Here is an 18968-nt window from a genome sequence, read left to right as displayed (position 1 = left end):
AGGATCATTTGGTTCAGAAAAGAACTAGTCATGTAGTATCTGTGAGACTGATGAATATTCAAGACTGGTCTGCCTGTGCAAACCACTCTGTAGGTGACAATGTCTTCAAATGTCTGGAGAGAAAGAGAACACACTATGAAGCTCACAATCTCCTACCAAATCCCCTAGAAAAATATGGAAGTCAAAATATGAAACAATCCTTGCAAAAATAAAACAAAATAAACTCCATGACCTTGGATTCCACAAAGACAATTTATTTACAGTTTATGGTGAGTCTGGAGAAAAATTCAGCAATTTAGCTATTTCCAACACTCCTTTCTGAAGATGGTGTTTTATCAGATAAAAAGGTACACGAAATACAAATTTTAAAATGCAGAAAAATACACAAGTATTTGAACACACATGGTGTTAAAAAATTATGTGAAATTATGTGAATTGGGGCCAAGGATCTCAAAGATGTCAATGCAGACATAGTTCAGTTGTAGAATTTTTGCCATAATATGTTACCAGTATTAAATTCTTAGATTGCTTTCTATTCTTGGAAGAAAAATCCATCAAGGACTATTAAGCCCAAAGTTGCCATCCATTGCTTAATAAGTCCCAGTGCTGGGAGCTGGGAAGTATCAGAACTGTTTCCCTGTCCTTATGTGTCTGCTGTTGTGCACTGCTGGAGATGGGAAATAGACCATTTGTCTGACCAGTTTGACCAATTTTGTACATACATGTGGAGACCATTGGTGTTAATAGAGAATTATTAATTCTTAAATTAAACCCAAAAAAAGTGTTTCTCATTGGAAGAGAAGTTGCAATTTTAATCAAATTTCATCTCTGTAGGTTGTGGCATAGCAAGACTTGTAAAAATTTACAAAATCCTCGAGGGCATTCAGGACAAGGCTCCAGCTTCTGCACCCTCACATCTTCTCACATGATCATGAAGCCACAGAGAGGAAGATGAAGAAAAGCCATAAAAGGAAACCATGGAGCATGTTCTTTTTCCTATGTAGTTTCACAGAAAGAAAGTATGCACTTCTAAATGTTATGTATAAATTAAACTACATCTTACCAGAAACAAGATTTTAAGCAGCTACATTAGAACAAAAAAATCTAAGAGTAAATAGTCAAATTAAAGATTTCAAAAGACATACTAATGTTGGTCTGTCTATTACAAGCATATCAACTTTGCCTGTGCTTTTGATAGACTATATTAAACAAACCCACAAAATTAACAGAGTAGTTATGAAGAAGAAAAAAAATAGAATAGCTACTTCCAGAGTGAACCATGGAAACTTATTACTCTATTTTCCTCAATGTCTTAAATTGATAGTCCAAAACACAACAGCAAAAAATTGTACAAAAATTTAAGGAGAAATTAGTAAAGAAAAATGAGGACAGTAAAAAATATTTACTTCAGTTTTTTAAAGCATCTAATCATACCTGTGGAAACCCTTGCTTAGTTTGAGTGCAGATGGAAGAGCAGAAAGGTGTCATCAGTGCTACCTGCAGAGTAGTCTCTTCCCATGTGCAGATGCTAAGCAAAACCTCTACTCTGAATAAATGGAAGAAGACCAAAATCATTCTAAGGTAGTATCTACACATCACCCAAATTTTTTATGGAAATGTCTGAAATTCCAAAGTGAAGTTCCAGTAATTTGGTGTATGGTAGCTGAACACACAACTGAATGGTTTATATGAAACCTGGACAGCAAGCGCACACCATCCAACGAAGGCCAAAGATCCCCAAGGGATGACAGTCTGCAAACGGGACTACCTCCAGTGGAGAACAACAGCATGCAAGAAAACCAGCTGTTATCCTACAAATCTCTGAAAATCCAATGTCTTTGGAATTATGATATATCTCAGCCAGGAGGCAGTACGAATGTCAGAAGTACCTACTGTGTACCTAAATGTAAGGAAAGACTTGCTCAACATAAGGCCAAAAGTTCAAAACCAAAAAGTGGCAGTACCATAACATCTGAGATTGTTATTCAGGCAGGTTGGAAAAGGTGTCTCAAAGCTTGTTTTCACCACAGTGAACAGCTACGGCAATGCAAATAAATGGAAGAATCTTCTTGCAAAGAGGAATCCTGAAAGTGTGCGTTCTTTCTCTTTTCCCAGCTTTTTTTGTTTTTGTTTGATGGTTTGTTTGTGCTTAAGTAACCCTCATTTTGCAAATAAATAAGGTGAAGAGATGGGAGGTCCTTGTTCATTTACCCAGTTCTTTGCCTAGGAGTAATCTAAAAAAAAAAATCACAGCACAGATCTGTGTGTTGTAAATATGAAGCTGACACACTTGTATTTGGTATTCTCACCAGAACAACCCAGTGTCTGGAAAAGGTGATCCCACAGGGGCAGAACAGTTGGCTTGGACAAAACTAAGAAAACTGTTTAGCTGGAGAATGGGAATGTTTTGAATTACTCGGAATCGTTATCTGCTCAAGAATCAGACCTCAGGACACCATCAAATATTCCAGGTAATAGTAAATAGGGACAAGGTTAATCCACAATGGAGTTTTTCATTTTTCTTTGAGGAAATTCTGCTCTCATCTCAAGAACTACCATTTTTTGAATACTCCAACCCTTGTTTTTTTCAGGATTGGTGAAAATCCCAAGCAAAGTAGAAAGTATGGTCTGTAACAGTGCATCTCAGAGCAGCAAAACACATGTGTAAACACATGTCCCCTTTTATATAGAATTTGTGGGTCAGACATTATAACAATTTTCTCCAAGGTTTTCTATTAACTTCTCTACCACTGTAAGGTGTGTCAGCTTCGGACATGCTCATTCCCTTCCCTCCCTTCTTCAGCCTGCTTTGGAATGACACCAGAAAACAGGAATCCTGGCCTGGTTCTTGCTAGTCCAAGGGTCTTTATGTAGAGCACAGTGCAATTCTGCATTAAAAAAAAGTCATCTTAAGTATTGCATAAGTTAAAATTTTAAATCTTTACCTTTGAATATGAACATATGTAAATTCAGAACTTCAGAGAACATGTTTCAGAGAAGCAAGGATTTTTTAAAGGTGAAGTAAAGAATTGAGGTGCAAAAGTTTCTTTGGAGAGAAGAAACAAAATTAAAAGGTCTTCTTTTGTGCTGAGTTTGAATGAAACAGTAAGGGTTATGTATTTTCAGATTACTTCAGATTCAGAACTGTTCATATTTCACATTGCTGAATACTGTGTGGTTCCTGAAGAGTTAATAGCAGATAAAGTGTTGGAAGTAATTTATTTAAGAAAATCTTCTAGATATATCATTCAAGATGCCATATCAAATTTGTACCATTTACAGTTTATCAATCTATCTTTAAAAGTCTGTGAAGATAACAAAGCTCTTCATATTTAAAAACCCACATAAGATTCAAAAGATTGTTAATGCTCACTAGGGTTGCAAGTGAAGTTAATAGAGAAATTAAAACATTGACAGCCATGGGGAAAAAAAAAAAAAGAAAGAAGGAAAGGCACTTCAGCCATTCTTTTCACTTCCTTTAGCTTTCCTTTTATCACGATGCTTCTTACAGTCATTCATTAGTTTTGTCATCGTGGGTGAACTTTATGGAAGGAAGAGTAAAATCTTTGATGACAAATACCTAACAAGCTTCTGGAGCCAAGGAGCTGTGGAGCCAAGGAGCTGTGCCTGCCAGGGGAACTAGAAAAGAAGGGGTGGGGGGAGAGGGGGGGAAGGGGGAAAAGAGGAGAAATTAAAAGCCGGGAGCAGGGTTACCCACGTTGTAAAGGAAAGAGAACGTGAGACTGGAAACCGGATGTGAGTGGCAGTCTGCCAAGGCAACAGTTATGCCATCTGCAGCAGGGTCAGGAGTCAGAGCCATCTTTGAAAGTAAGCCCCCAAGAAGACATCTAAACAGAACCAAGGAGGGCACTCTCCCTGCTTTGTGAGGATACCCAATATGCTGCTGACAGTTTCCTGCCAGAGCTGCAGACAGGCACGGTGTGCAATGGGAATGCTGCTTCAAGGTGGAGGAGCTGCCCCGAGCCCTCTCGTGGGGCGCCGAGCGCACACTGTGCCGGGTGCTGCTGGCAGGACCATGGGGCATGCCGGGGGTGGCTGCAGTACCTCGTCTGCTCTGTGTAAACCTGCTTCACTGACAGCCTGAAAATGGGACAAAATGGCAACAGCAAATGAAGGAGACTGCTGGCAAGCACAGGGTAGTAGCAAAGGCAACCTGGCCACAAAAGACATCGCCTGGAGGGCAAAGGAGGGCCAGAGCATGAGGGAACACCACCCTGCCCTTGGTGGCAGTTGTGCCATGGCTGTTTGTCTTCTCTGTGAATGTGTTAGAGACAGATTTGGGCATTCTGATCATGGATTCTTGCCAGTTTTTACTAGAACTGGGTTTTCTTTCTCCCCAGTCCTCCCAGAAAAATGATACTGGAAAAAAATATAACATCTAGATAACAGTGGCCTTTGGTACATGATCTGAGTCAAACGACAGCGACAACATATAGAGTCTACCCTCACCTGAACTTCAGTTTATCATGTCTGGAAATCAACCCTTCGTAAATATTTTACCTTCTTTTTTGTTTTTTCTCCTTTTCATTTATCTTTTTTTTTCCCCCTTTTTAACCCCCATTTTTCTGTGTTTTTCTGATTATTTTATTTTATGCCTCAGGGTCCATCTTTTTCCAGGGCAGAATTATATGAAGTATATGGGGAGGGGTCTTGAAATGCTTCTGTTCTAATAATCCTCTTCCAGAGGGAGAGAACAGGGCAAAAGGCTAGCAAGAAATTTATTGTCTAGCAGGCACTGTGTAATTACCATAACTTACAAAAAAAAAAAAAATCCACATGTTGGTGTGTTTGATTTAATGCCATCAGAAGTGTAAGGTTACATGAAATAAATGGCTAATTGGGTTAATTTAATAGCAGGTTAAATCTTTCTTTTATTTTGTGCTAAAGGAACATTAAAATGGTGCAGTTTTGAAGTGGTCTTAGAAAAGTAAAGTAGAGTTTCTTGATAAAAAATATATATAGTGTTCCTACTGCTAGGTTTATGGTGGGAGCTACTGGCATTCTTCCAGTTCACCGCATGAGAATCTAAGCTGCCTGTATAAGTACAGAATTTAGCGTTGGGTCTTAAGGTTTTGGTTGGCATGTTGCCAAAGATGTTATGTATTTAGCTGGGAAAATTGCCTAGAAGTTAATTGAGAGGAAAACACTAATATACATCCTCCACCACCTTAAAAAATGCTATGGATGTGCATATGTTGCTGATCCTTGATAAGAGATGAGTGTTTGCAGTAAAGAATTAGCTTAAAATTGGTCCAAAATTGTCTAGATTGAATTTTTCAAGCCTCTCCCTTCACTACATTCACAGGAAATATTATTATCTCCTCTCTTTTTAATCTCCCTGCCTGCACCATCCTCAGACAGGCCAGCCACCAGCCATGACATGGTCACAGTGTTCTTCTAGTGGGCAGAGCTGGAGTGTGACAGTGTTGTGCCACCTCCAAGCACCAGGCAAGACCAAATCTCCCCTTTCCTCTGCCCCACTCCTCTTCTTGTGAAAGTCCCAAAGTTTATGATGTGGCTGGTTTTCTTACAATCACCACCACCCAGTAAAATCTGGAAGCTCACTTACAGAGTGGACATTGACACTTAAACCACTTCAGAGCAGCAGATGGCTTTTCTTCCTACACAGCCTGCCATGCTGCACACTATCACCTAGCAGAGCATCTTGGGAGCACCAAGGGCTTGGAAAAGCCCCACTACACTGGGCAGTGAAACCTCAGCAATTCAGTAATTTTTCATCCTGTCAGAAAAATTAGGTTTTTTTCATCTCGGTAAGTGAAAGATTGTCATAAAACTGCAGTGAGAGAGTCTGCAGCAGCAGACCTTAAGTGGTTAATGATCACATCTGTAAGTAGGCTCCAGATCAGACAATAGGCTATCTTTTGGAGCAAGGAGGCTGGGAGGCAAGAGGCACAGGAAAAAAAAAAGCAAAACTGAAAGCAAATGAGCAAAAGGCTTTCTTCCAATTGTGACCAGCTGTCTTCTTTTGTACACCCAGTGGATGCTCCTGATGCACTGATCTAGAAGAGACATAAGCAAAGTAGAAACAATGACATTTCGCTACTGTATGAATTCCCTCACCCTTCACTTAATCCTGTTCTTACTGGGGCCTTGTGCTGAAAGCTGATAATTTTGATGGCCCCTGAATAAAGCCGGTAGCTTGAATTCCTGCCACCAGCCCCTGTATAATGAATTGGGCTAATGAATGCTTGTAAGTGGTAGGAATCTGTGACCAGCTGCATCAAGGCAGGTAATACAGCTCAGATTTAATTGGGAGCAGGTATTGGAAGGCTGTATTACTTTAATTGGTGAGGGGGTTTTATAAATGGAAGGGACAAAGTATAATGGACAAATTGTGCTGTACAATAGCACTTAAGCCGGGATTGTATGCATTCGTTAATCTGTTGAGGAATGAGGCAATTCTAAACAATTTTCTCAGTGAAACCAACTCCAGAAAGCTTGTCCCTTTTGTTCTCCCTTGGGAAAATGCAAGATTGAAACAGAAAATACCTTTACCGAGGCAATCATTTGCCACGTGTGGAAAGCGGATACAGCTGTAAACTATGAAAGAGGGATCTTTGTAGTACAATAAAGGATGGAAAAAGAGATAAAGCTGGGGATAAGAGTGGGCCTGTCACTGCATCCAAAGAAGGAATAAAGTGATGACATTTACAGTGACAGATGAGACTGTAAAGGGAACTCAGGACAATTTAGAGAGGGAAATTTGATATTTAAAGAAAGGGCTCTGATAATTAAAAGTAGCATTACATTAAACTGTTACGCATGTCATTAGTGACAGAAGGGAACTGGCGCCTTTTGAAAAGTTAATGATTCGCACAGACCTGCTCTTGAAACTTTGTATGTAGTAAAGTTCACTTGAACACAGCATACTGTATGCAACACGGCATAAATTTTCTCTGTGTTTCATAGTGGGAAATAAGAAAGTTATATGATAATATGGAAGGTGTACTGTAAATACCATATGCCAATGTGTGTACAGTGTGGGTGTGTATGTGTAGAATCGTTGTACGCTGGAGGTCCAAGGTAGAGTTGAAAACCCAGCATATATAAATATTGTCAAAAATGCTCATTCTGTGGAATCCTTGGAAAAGGCAGGGTGTCTTTTTCTCAAGGCACAGGTTCACACATTTTATTTTTGTCTTGTTTGTGTTTAACTAGATCTGTTCAACCTAGTGTGCCTATGGCAACAGAAGATAGCTTAAAGAATAACCTCTAAAGGTAGAGTGTATTTAAAGTGAAAGAACGCAACACATGCAGCCAATTTTTATGTGTAGTGCAGCTGTAATGGGTTAAGATACCATTTATAACCTAGTTCTTTTAGTGAGGTTTCTGCCCCAGTGTACTTTGTTACAGGTGGGAAAACAAGACGGATTGTATATCCTTCAGTGTTCATGTAGGCTGGGAAGTGGGAGGAGAAAAACAAAACAAAGCTGAAAATGAGTGTTGAATGGGCTTTCCCAGGATCCCCAGGTGGGTTTCATGTATTGCCTAATGCTGAAAATGAGACAGATTCAGCTTTCTGTACTGGTTGTAAAGGCTGAATTATCTTACTCTTACTATTGTTTGTGATTTAAAGTCAATACACAAAGCTGGAGCTTATTTCAGAAATTCTTTCTCAGTAAGAACTATTTTGTGTTCTTCAATATTTTCTCATTTTTACAGATAAGGGTAGAATTTGGTCTTAAGCTCCAAAATATTTATATATATATATTCATAAGATAAATTCTAAATTAAAAATTACATGCAAGAGCAATGTTATTAAATTCTAAAAAGGAGCACAAAATTAATACTTATCCATTAGTGTGAAAGGATCATAATTTTTTCTGCAGAAATCTGTGGTTAGCTCTGTGTGAAATGTAGCAAAGTTCTCCAGAAAGCAGGTGAATTACACAGTAAAATAACCTATGACAGGAAAACAAAATACACACAGAAATACCTAAGTGGTGAGATGTCATTCTTTAGCTCTCTAAATAAAATGTTTAAACAGTGACAGACACAGACATAAGAATGAATCTGGAAAATAACTTAGATTTGAAAATAAAACACCATTTATGTGATCTGAGCTGACTCCATTGAAATACTAAAAATAAGTACTGATCAATAACTGAAAGTCTCCTCAGATCAATTTTATATAATAATCATGTTTATTTGATATGGAGAAAATGAAGCAGCTTAAGGTCACCCTCTCGTCTGTCATATAATGTGTTATCCCTGTAGTGCATCCCTCTACCTAATCATATGACATTAAAAGACACTCAGGGCAACCCACTTCACAGAGGAAAAGGACTTTCTTTCAAAAAAGCCTGTATTCCTGATCTTAACAAATTAAAAACAGACTCAGAAAGTGCAATGACTTTGGTGGGCTGATTAAATGTTTCTAAGGAAGTTGGGACCACAAAACTCTATGAAACTCCAGATTATCCTCTCTCTCTCTGAGGCTCAGATGAATATCTAAACAGAAAGAAAAAAAGAAATCTTTTTCTTCTTTAGCCTGAAGAGAAATAGCCAAATTTCATTAAAGTTTGGATAGCTTGCTTCCTCTGTGCATGCATATATATATATATATATATATATAAAATATGTGTTTGAAATTAAAAAAATGTTTTCAGAAGACAGTTCTGAAAATAGTAGCCCTGTCACAGAGTTTCATTATCTACATCTACTTGCAACTGCCATTAAATTCTAATTCTTCAGACCTAAAGGGATACCAAGGAAAACAAAAACAAACAGTTAATTTATAATTTGAGAAAGGTCAGAGATCACTGTGCCTTGGCACTGAAGTCCTTTAGAACAGGAGCATGTGTTGTGTCCTATTTTTCCTAGCTAATGTGCACGAATCATGACTTTGAAAAGCCAGTTCTGTGGTCTTTGGAGTTAGAGCTTTCCTTGAAACCCTGCTGGAGTTCAGAGCTGAGCAGCATCTCTGGCACTCAACAAACCCATCACCTTGTTTCAGTCATCAAGCAGCTGCTTTGTACCATCTCCATGGCACCAGTAATACCTGGCTGTTCCTCATCTGTGTTAGGTGAGGTCGGAGGAGAGGAGCTAGCAATGACTGGTTGTCTGTCCTCTCACAAGATCCCCAAATAGGTCTCACCACACTGGTCTGTGGCCCGTCGATGGAGCTCTTATCTTTCTGCAGCGCCTGTGGTTTTCTGTGCAAAATGGCATCCAGGGTTTGTAACTTACTCTTGACTCTCCCAGGAAAAGGAAATTACTTCATAAGATAAGTTTATTAACTGTCCTCCATAAATAGTATTATTAATGAAAAATACTAGTCTAGTTGTAGGATTCTGTGAAGGTGGTACTGAGGAGATGCTGCCAGTGGTAATGACATGTGGTTTGTATGTTGGAATAACTTAAGGATACAGTCCACTGTACAGTGCAGCTGAACATCTTTTGTATACTACTACAACTGTTTCTGGAAATGGATGGTTTTGACCTTCTTGTTTTCATAGCTACTCCTCAAAGGTCAGATTATTGTCTGACCCTTCCACTAATCAACATGACTAAGTGATTGAATGTCACTCGTGAATGCTTGTTCAGCTCCAACACCTGCAGCTGGGGCAGCATCCTCCATGCAATTCCCACCATGTCTGAGCTGCTCAGGGGAAAAAACACAGGAAAGCAACAACCTGTGGCCTTATCAGGACACCAGCATCTCTGCTGACTGAGCCCAGCATGGAGATAGAAGTGAGTGCCAAAGCTGATCCCTGATGTGACTGCCAGAGCCTGGGTCCTCTTGATGGTCTTCCCAAGGAAATACTGCATTGCACTAGCTCCTGGGTAGGAGTGTTTGAAAACAGCCTGGTTTACCTCAAGTCACTCATTTATAAAGAAATGAAAGAAAGCTCCAGTTGGTAAAAGTTGCAGAAAAGAGGATAAGGGAAATCTGAGAAGTAAATAGTAAAGTGGTCTATTGAATGCAAATCAGTTACTGGAATTTATATCCCAGATTTTTCTCTTTGCTACATGTATTTGAGATTTTTCTGTATTCATTTTGCACCAGGAAATTCTTAAGATAAATAGATACTGCTTTTACCTTTACATATATAAGATTAAAACAGTGGGGTAGTCTTGAGGTAATGTAAATTAGTTTATTCCTCTCTTTTTTGAGGAGTGACTTCCCAGCTTATTTAGATTGCTTCCCTCATGATTTCAAAATAAAACCTAAATAAAAATAAAACAAAAAATAAAACATAAAGCACATAAATATCCTAGGGAGGGGAGAGAGAGAGACAGCGAGAGAAAGAGAGAGAGAGAGAGAAAGAAAGAAAGAAACAAAGAAAGAGCGAGCTTTGCTTTCAGAAATGAGTTTTCTCTGCCTATGCAGATATGTTGAGACCATTCTACTAGATCCAGCACAAGGATATAAGATCTTCAGAAAATTTTATATTCTGTGCAACTGAAGAACTGAAGAATGGAAAGAAAGCCAAAGGATAATTCTTCTTTGGGAAGTACTGTTTTGTCAAAGTAGACAATGAATCATAAATAACTGGAGAGAGAAAAAAATAATGGAAAAACTTCTGCTCCAACAGGGTGAAACTGAAGAAACTCTAGAGAGGTCAAAGGAGTTGTGCATAATATGCTTGGATTTCATAAGGACCCAGTCAAAATTTCTACAATGACAAATTTTGCTCAGCTTCAGTGTCTTTACTGGAATTTGGAATTGTGGTTTCACCACTAATAGACACATTGGGCCCCCACTCACTTTGTTGGAGCTACAAAAGCAGCAATAAATGCGGAAAAAAGGATGAAATATGCCTGCTGTGTACTTTTCAATTTAAACAGGGGAAGGCTCTGTTTATATGAACTAAATGCTATGAGTATTTTGGCAAACTTACTGAGAAAAATTTATTTGTTAGTACAAAAAAGGATCTTAACAATTGACTTTCTTAAGAGATTTCTAGGTCTCCCTTCTTTTCATTTTAGTATTTATCTTACAATTCTATCTTCCACTTTGGCTTAAAAATAACTTTAGAGTACAAAAGTACAGCTAATAATACTGATAAAATAAAAAATAACTTAAAATCCCTAAGTTTAGATGAGGTTTGGACTTTGAAATTGTGTTCCTTTTTCTGTTATCACTATAAATTAGTTCAGTCTCTCTTTTTTCTCACTCATTAACCTCCTTCCCAGAAGGAGAGGCATTCCAGACATAATAGCCCACAAAGAAACACTGTAGACTTGTCCTGCCCACTTGTATCTTTGACCTGAGAAGAGGAAGGCAAAAACTACTTGAGAATCAAGTCAGTGAGTTTTGGAAACCTCTGGAGCCAAAAAGTGCTGCGGGTGTTTTGATTGTGCAACCTATCTTTGAAAGAGCAGCCATTGCCATGTGAAAGTTTATTAATTATGAAAATGTTGTCAACTCTGCTTCCAAAAATGTAGGTGACATTTTCTTTAAACCACTCTAGAAGTTTTTTCCCCCTATATATGTTGGTCTAAGTTCCCTCCCCTCTTAGAAGAAAATTATTATTGTGTTTTAAAATTCAGTATCCAGTTACAGTAGGAGAGTGGTTTTTCACATTTTGGCAAGAATATTTTAAATCAGTTCCTGGCTGAGTTTTCTCAGTCATTGTTGTAATTTTCTTTAGAAAAATATTGGGTTTGCTCACTGCTTATGATTAATTTTGAAGCTAAGAGAATGATGCATGAATGGAAAAAATAAAAAATACAAAAATACAAAAAAACCAAATACATGCCATCCATGTCATCCATCTCCAATTTTCAAACAAGTTTTGTAAAATGACTGTGAGTGGATCCCTCCTGACATGAAACACAGTATCTGAAAGTCCTGAGCATGAACTATCATAACTCTCTGAGCATTTTGGTAAGCTCAACCACAGATTTAACTTGAACACTTTCACTGTTTTTCTCCTGGTTCTTTCCTTCAGTTTCTTGTAGTTTGGGGGAAAATGCTATGTCTCTTCATGGACTCTCATTAGTAGCAGATAATCCTTATTGACTTAGGTGGACAGAAAAGACTAGTATTAAAGCACTAGAGGTTATTTAAATTTTAGTAGGCATGGAGATGATCTGGGTTTTTTGCTGTACTTTGCCATTCTGGAAACCTAATTCACTGGGAGTATTCAACAGAAACAAATATGCTTCTTCAGGCAAAGGCATTAATCAACAGTGCTCTTGCATGGGGACCCTCCAGTCTTTTATGTGGCCAGCAAACATTCCTATCAGGGGGGCACTCACCTCTTCTCTTAGTGCTGAACCACATCAGAAAAGGGTGTCTACTTGAGATGAGAGACAAGCTCATGCATGCTTCCTTTTTTCTAATTTTCTCTTTGGTTTTTGTTTCTTTCTCTCTCCCCAGGCTCCATTCAGATGTTTTTTAAATGTGCAAGTTTTCCTGTTCAGAATCTTTCATGCTGGCTGAGCACGTACAGCTGGTTGTATTGGAGCTTGCCTTACAGTTAGTGGGCAGCTGCTGATGTTTAGCACCAAATATCAGCTTGTTTCACCCAGCCTTCAATACCTAATGCTTCACTCTGCTGGAAAGCACAGGGCTCTATACTCCAGTGCTCTATAGTTACATATTTGTCTTCCACATTTCTTAAGGCAAAACTCACTGTTGTGTTTCTCTGATGTGCTCATAATTCAAATACCATGTTTGCTGTCAACAAGTCATCTGATTCAAGAACCTTTGATTTTCTTTTTTTTTTAAGAGGAAGATGAGGAGTAGCAACCTTCACATCTTAAAAATATTATGCCTCTAGGGGACCGGTCATTATCCTGTAGTAGGCATTTCAAGTTGGCAAATCAATGGAGAAGATCAGGGATGAAGATAAAAGACTCAGCTAGTCTTGACCCTTGCCACTTCTATTTTTTTAAGTCTCCTTCAGTGCTGATCATGCAAAGAGTTGAGCATAGGTTTGTTTTACCACCAGCCAAGGTGGAGAAAATTCATCCTTCTTTTGAACTTATCCTTCTTTTCTCCAAAGGCTTTTTGAAACAACCTCAGGTTTAGGGTTAATGTTTTGTCTTTCTATTGCTCAAGACTTTATTCTCTGCCTAAGGAATTTCTGAGAATATTCCTTTCTTCTCATGTTGTAATGACCATCATGTCATGACAGTAATGATGGCAATCATGACAGACGATCTGGTTTTACAACCCTAGAACTTGGAATTTGAGAGCAGGTATGTCATCATAAAAGCTTTTGTTCTGAAACAGGGCTAAGTATGATAAATGAATAATTTACTTTGTGGATTGCTGGAGATTGTTCCTTTAATGCAGAAACATGTTCTGCTTTATAGTGAACCCTGAAGTGTTAAAGTGTGTCAGGTATTAGGAAATGGAAGGCTTCTCCAAATGAACGTGGACAAGGTTATTATCTCTGCTGCTCTGCAGAGCAAATTGTAAAAGTTACAAGTTATTTTGTAATGGATGAAGGCTACCTGCTATTTTGCTTCTATTAGTCAACTTATTTCCGTTGTCTATATACACCAAAATCAGCAAATCAGCAGCATTTTGAGTGAGCTAAGAACCAACTAAAGTGTAATCTCTGTCTTTAAAAGAGATTACTATACATTAACCTCACTGTGACACTTTGAAAAAATGTTTTAATGACACCAAGATCCCAATATAAAGTTTATTAGAAGTTCAGGAACAGAAAAGTTCAGACAACAGTCTGCTAAAGAAAGAGAGAGATTATAGTAGCTTACTTGAATGAAACTGCTTAAATTTACATGATTTTAAAGGCATCCAACACTTCCTTGAAATTATGTTTTTCAAAGTGTGTCCTTTAAGCCTCCTCCTCTGAAGTTGTAGGTGAGAGATATTGTAGGGGTTTATGTTATAAGGTTTCATGTTATTTTAGTCATCAAAAAAGCAGAATCCTCATGTGACTATCATGGGTAAAGAAGTATCCATGCTTTCCATGCTTAGTCCTCACACTCTGGTTGAAGGTGGGACTCTCTTTTGATATTATGAAGGAAAACACTTAATTTTTTCCAAAATTAATTTCACTGGAGAAGGAGGCTTTTCCCCATAATGAGTTAATTCCCTCTACACATTTTCTCAGCAGTGACCAACTCCTATTAGTGCAGTATTTAGACATATTTTGATCATGTAAATTTTAGCATATGCTTTAACATAACTGGTGGAACATTAAGCTCCCAAAGTGCATTAGTCACAGTTTTAGATTAATCCTTAGATTAAAACTCAAATGAGGTTTTAGTAATCTCTTAGATTCCAGCTTCTTCATAGTCAATAAAGACCTTAATTTACGAAATTCACCACTCTCTAGCTTGCTCCTCAACAGATGTGACTTGATCCCTCTTTGTGCCAAAACTGTGCCTTGATTCATCTGTTTTTAGTATGAAGGGATAGGAGGACCATGGGGGGAAGGTCACTGGAGACTTGTGAGTTTCCAATCTAGGCACATTTTCTCTGTCACCAAAATGCTGCCTTATATTGTTTGAAAATGATCAGAAAAGGTTTTCTCTGTAAAATCAAAAATCATACCCCCTATTTTTGCATTACACAGAAATATGTTCCTTCAGTGTCATAGGAGTCACAGAATTTAAAGTCTAAAGCAAAGAAATAGCCGGTCTTAATTAAGAAATTAATTAATTGGTATTAGTTTTACCTCAAACATAATAGTCTTGAAAAATGACATTTTAACTGCTTCAGTGCCAGAGATAACCACAGCACCTTAGTTGCTCTCAAGTTTGGTGAGCTCTGACTGGGAGTGCAATCTGCTGCAGTTGCTTGCTTTAGGAGATATCTGAGTAATATATCAATGGCCACTCTTTGAGAGAACCAAATTCAAAACATGTTTGATCTTGCATTAGCATGTGAGGACTCATTATAGACTTTTAAATGTTCAACTCCTCATGCTATTATCAAGATAGTTTGAGGTTTATAAACTGAAGTTACTGAAATATGAGTCAATACCCTTTATTGTTGATACTGGAATAGTATATTTGACAAATATTGTAAAAATTAATCAAAGCAAAATTTGGTCTGTGCTGAGTATTCTGAAAGGCAATTTCTTTACATTTTTTTTCTGTCTTTTCATGTACTTTCCATCAGAGATCTGCATAGCTATTTATATTCATATTTATGTAGTCTTTTTTTGATTAACCCAAGGTTTATGTGTTGTATTCATTCAACTTGCTAATCTTTGGTTCTTAGCGAGATTGCATGAAAAAACACACAAACAACCCTTTCTCACGTTTGAGCACTGTGAGTAACAACTCGCAGTTGGTACTGTGAAGACAGAAGATCTCCTGATGAAAGTATCTCATTGTCATCTCTGAAATGTAGTTACAGCACCAGAGAATGTGGAGGCAGCATTGTCTCATTGAAGAATAAAACCAGCCGGATCACTGCTTTTGTTCATGGTTTTATACCTAAATATTAGCACTTACTACTACTTCCACACCTTTTTTCCTTCACACCTGAAGCTGAAATAGGCCATGTTTGTTTTGGTGGGTTTTTTGTTTTACTTTTACAGGGTTTCTTTCTTTAGTGCTCATGCTCAACACACATAATCTTTTACATGAGAAGTTTGCTGAATCCTTTTTGTAGCTTCCTGTTGGTTCCCCTGAGCTTCATGGACAAAGACTTTTACTAAAGCTGTCATAAAAACTTCATCTTCAGCTGACGGGAAGGTTTTAAAAATTAGGAGCAGAAACAATTATGTTAATAAACCATATTTACTTTTATACATGATAAGTGCTTTATGATCTGGGAACAGTCAGATTTTATCATTGAGGCTGAATTGTTGAGCACAGCAGTATTACTAGTTAGGAGGTAAAATTGATCTGGAAAAAAATAGTTTGCATTATCAGTTACTTCTCTGTCAACCTTCTATCTCTCTTGATCAAGAAATGAAGTCCTTGGAAAATGAATGTACAAAACAAATGTCTGTTGTACAGCAAGATGTTCTTTAATTTACTTCCTTTTGTTTAAAAGTGATGTCTGTTTAGCACATTGGTTTAGATATGATTTAAAGCAGTTGACATGACAGATTGAAAACTTAAAATGTAGCATGAATAATACACAGTAAATTTATGTTGGGATGTTTTTATTCACTAGGGAGCCCTGAATAAGTTAGCAGCACTTGCAGCCACAACTTGTATACAGGGGAATAATTTGTATTTATTCCTTTCCTCCATGGAACTAACTTATATATATATATGTGTGTGTGTGTGTGTGTGTGTGTGTGTATACACATACACAAACATATATATATATATATGTACATGTTTGTGTGTGTATATTCATGCATAATATATGAGTATGTGCATATGTATACATATATATATATATATAGTCAGCTGAGATTCACACACACAATCCATGCAGTTTATTAACAGTTAGCATATCATCTCTAAATGGAGCTTACTGCAATTTGAGATGTGCCCTGCTAGGAGCTAATGAGCAAACTCCTGCCTAATATTGACAATTAATCAGGCATAAAAGCATCTAGGATCAGGACCCATTGCCAAGCATAGAACACTCATACAGACTTCAATGAAACATGATATGTGAACAAATTTGTCTAATTGTATATCAGTCCTAGGAACAAATTCCCACCAAAAGACTTAATTATCCACAGTACAGAAGCAATGGATCTATCTCAGAATGTTACTGGCTTTTTGGTTTGTTGTAAGCCATTTACCGTAACTAATAAATTGAAGGAAGTATCATTATGTTTTCTTGCCAGTGTTCCTATTTTAATTGGCCTTGTATACTTGAGCCAATATCTGCGCATTGACTAGAGTAACTGAGTAATGATTGCACAATAAAAAGTGATCACTATTGGCTGAATACTTTTCTTCCATTGATGTGGGAAGATTTGCTCTCAAACTGATAAAATCAACCTCAAAAGTCAAAAAATTCTCCCAAACTAACAAAGAGTGCAGTAAAAGGTTCAACCTTACAGTTTATAATAAAAGAATAAAAATATTATTGCTAATATGGAAAAGATATATTTGTTAAGGTCCTGTGAGCTTAATACTGCTAAAATATCTGCTATACAACGTTTTTTCTTCTAGAATAAAACTGTGTACTACTTTCCAGTTTAAAATCATGGTACAGGCTTTTTTTTAGCAACATCAATAGAAAGCCTGTTATGACACACAACAGAAAACCACTTGAAGTATTGCTGTTACTCACTACAGAAGAATGATTTGTGCAAAGATAAGATGCTTTGGCCTTGAGACACACACGAGTAAATTGGGTAGTTTTCCTAAGAAGCATTCTTGTTGAACTGTTTTCCTTTTCCATTTCAGTTGACAATATGGATCTGTAGTATATTGTTGGATCTGCTGTGTGATAACACAACAAAGCCTGTGTTCTGCTCTCAGCAGTGCTATTTATACCTTGCAACATTTTTCAAAGCACTGCTTTAGTGTTCTTCCACTGTTCAAAAAAAAAAAAAGCCCAACCAAAACAACACAAGATAACCTGACCCAAAACAGATAAATAAATAAATAAATAAATAAAAACAGCCATAAGTCAGATTCAAGCCAGGATATTTCCCTGACAGTGAAGCTCCTTTTTCAGTTGATTTACAGAGGAAGTGCTGTATCTTGCAAATGATGTAATGTGAGCCAGAGTCCACACTTTACAAGTGGAGAAGGCAAGAGCTGCTCAGATCATTTTCTCAAGCCTATTACTGTGAATGGAGAGAAAGGATTGTCTCTGGAACTGGGCTGAGGGATGATGAACAGCTGTCTCCCAAAAATCTCCACACCAGTGAAGGCACAAGCTCTAGTCTCAAGTGGAAAGCAAGAACAGTGAAGGAAGAAGGCTAAGCACCTTCTAATTTTTATTTGAAGATGACTGACGGTAAGAAAGCTCAGTATGACTGCTGAGCTTTCATATTGAAATGTATTTTCATGTGGTCTCTGGGAGAGACCCTTCTGTCCTGGATGCCAATCAGCTGTGATCAGCCAGAAGCTGAAGTGATACTTACTCATTGCTGGAAATCAGGGGAAGAAGGAGGAAGAGATTTATGCTAGGCAACAGCACAAGGCTTAAGTCATCCTTGGGCTGCAAAGAGAAGTGAAAAAAAAGAGGCTGCTAAAAAATTTATTACTGCTATATTTTGAAATATATGGGTCACCAAAATCAAAACAAGACTAAGCATGACTTTCCCTTATACTCAGAATTTACACTTTCCTGGTCAACACTGAACTGTTTGGCAATGGCTAGCTTTTAATATTGACCATTTTGTGTGAGTGTAGATGTGTTTCTGCATGTCCATATCTCACCTAAAAATAAAAAAAATTTGATGGCCACAGATAAAATGATGAATTTCTCTTAAAGTTACAGTACACAGTGGGATTACAAATCAGAAAAAGATATATCCAACAATTTATATTGGGGAGTGGGTATGTGGGTCTACTACTACTACTACTATTATGATGATGATGATGATGATGATGATTATTATTATTATTATTACTACTACTACTACTTTTTCCAGTTTTTCTAATAGGCAAGGGCAAGACAAGGGAAAAAAAAATAAGGAAGAAAGAAAATGCAACACTTCATTAATTGACTTCTTTTAGTGTCCCAATATCCTGATAAAATGGCTGGATAGCTTCTGTGGCTTCAATATAGATAACATGCTTTTTTGCAGCACAGAATGACTTTTTTTCATGAGTGTAGAAAAAAATTAATATGAAGGACATTATATTCTTGGGCATAAACTTCAGAAGATGGGTTATCTTTCTATTAAGGACATCTCTCATTTTCTATAGATAGATAATTTCCTCTCTTTTTGAAAAATTATTTGTCTTGGCTAATCACAATAAAAGGGAAATATATTAACAGCTGTACTGTCATAAATCTGCTTTTCTCTTAATTCATAGTAAATCAGCAGTTTCATGGATAATTTGCTACACCCAAAGCACACAGACCTAGAAATACAGCCATCACAGAAAATTTTCTGCTG

This window comes from Passer montanus, unplaced genomic scaffold (assembly GCF_014805655.1).
Source record: "Passer montanus isolate IOZ18808 unplaced genomic scaffold, ASM1480565v1 scaffold3, whole genome shotgun sequence".
Classification (NCBI taxonomy): Eukaryota; Metazoa; Chordata; class Aves; order Passeriformes; family Passeridae; genus Passer; species Passer montanus.
This window is presented reverse-complemented; position numbering follows the sequence as displayed.